Genomic DNA, 2,093 nt, shown 5'->3' with positions numbered 1-2,093 from the left:
TGTAAGGATAGGGACGGCACAACGTTATTACACAGGTGCCCCAGGCAGTTCACATTTGAAGGACCCATGGCATGAATGCAACTCACTGGAAGTTGTTCCATGTTCCCACGCACGCCTGGATTGTCGGGTGGTCACTCTGGCTTCTCCAGTATTCAGGCAAAAAGGATATGGCATTACAAACAGATTTAAACGTTTATCTCTTTGTGTTCAGTTGACAAGGACTCAGAGAAGACTGACAGGTTTCAATAGAATGCATATGATTTGGATAGATAGAATCCGAGGCAGAAGCATAGAGAGGGTTAGGGTCCGATCACATTCACTTAGATAAAAAGATTCAAACAAGAAGACATAGCTATAAGTGAATGTTGTAGAGGACAGAACACACATATGTGTGTGTGTGTGTGTGTGTGTATATCAGACCAACTCAACCCTGTTAAGATAAACATGAGACCAAATCAGTGTTCAAGACAAACCAAATGCGAAGACTATGAAATCATGGCGCCAAATGAAACACTTCAAGAAGATTTTGGTGGTGGCGTTACCCACCATATAGGAAGTATAAGACCCAGACACGACGCACAATTATCGTGGCGCTCCGAAGTCAAATTCCGTGTTAATGTATTCACACTTAGAGTGTATGTCTACATTGATTGAAGATATACGTTACTTCGTGTGTTGCACATCTAAGTCATCAACATGCATAAGCGTTAGGATGTGTGTCCAATCACAGGACATTTGAGGATTCTAAGATATTTAGCTCACACCGCAACTTGCAAAACCTTTTCTCATCTAAGGGCTTTGTGAAGATATCTGCCAATTGCTCTTCAGTGTTGACGTGAATGATATCAATATCTTCCTTCATGACATGATCTCTGAGAAAGTGATGACGGATCTGAATGTGCTTTGTCTTCGAGTGCTGAACTGGGTTGTTGGCAATCTTGATGGGGCTTTGATTGTCGCAGTAGAGTGGCACTTGCTTCAGATGGATGCCATAGTCCTTGAGAGTTTGCTTCATCCATAGACGCTAAGCACAGCAAGATCCAGCAGCAATGTATTCAGATCCAGTGGAGAGAGACACACTATTCTGCTTCTTTGTAGACCAACAGACAAGAGATCGTCCAAGAAAGTAACATGTGCCTGATGTGGACATGCGATCAACCTTGTCACCAGCATAATCAACATCTGAGAATCCAACTATATCAAACTCAGAGCCCTTTGGATACCATAATCCTAGTGTTGGGGTGTAAGCCAAATATCGAAGAATTCGCTTCACAGCTAAGTGATGCGACTCCCTTGGTGCCGATTGGAATCGGGCACACATGCAAACACTAAGCATGATATCTGGCCTAGATGCACATAAATAGAGTAAAGAACTAATCATGGAGCAGTATACCTTTTGATCGAACTCTTTACCATTGTTGTCGGGAACCATATGACTTTTGGTTGGCATTGGTGTCATGTATCCTTTGCAGTCTTGCATTCCAAACTTCTTCAGGCAATCTTTGAGGTATTTCTCTTGAGATATGAAGATGCCGTTGTGATGTCTACTACACAACCTTCTTCTTGTAGACGTTGTTGGGCCTCCAAGTGTAGAGGTTTGTAGGACAGTAGCAAATTTCCCTCAAGTGGATGACCTAAGGTTTATCAATCCGTGGGAGGCGTAGGATGAAGATGGTCTCTCTCAAGCAACCCTGCAACCAAATAACAAAGAGTCTCTTGTGTCCCCAACACACCCAGTACAATGGTAAATTGTATACGTGCACTAGTTCGGCGAAGAGACGGTGATACAAGTGCAATATGGATAGTAGATAATAGTTTTTGTAATCTGAAAATATAAAAACAGCAAGGTAACTAATGGTAAAAGTGAGCATAAACGGTATTGCAATGATAGGAAACAAGGCCTAGGGTTCATACTTTCACTAGTGCAAGACCTCTCAACAATAATAACATAGTTTGATCATATAACAATCCCTCAACATGCAACAAAGAGTCACTCCAAAGTCACTAATAGCAGAGAACAAACAAAGAGATTATGGTAGGGTATGAAACGACCTCAAAGTTATTCTTTCCAATCAATCTGTTGGGCTATTCCT

This window comes from Triticum urartu, chromosome 7A, assembly GCF_056163025.1.
Source record: "Triticum urartu cultivar PI428250 chromosome 7A, HENAU_Tu73, whole genome shotgun sequence".
Classification (NCBI taxonomy): Eukaryota; Viridiplantae; Streptophyta; class Magnoliopsida; order Poales; family Poaceae; genus Triticum; species Triticum urartu.
This window is presented reverse-complemented; position numbering follows the sequence as displayed.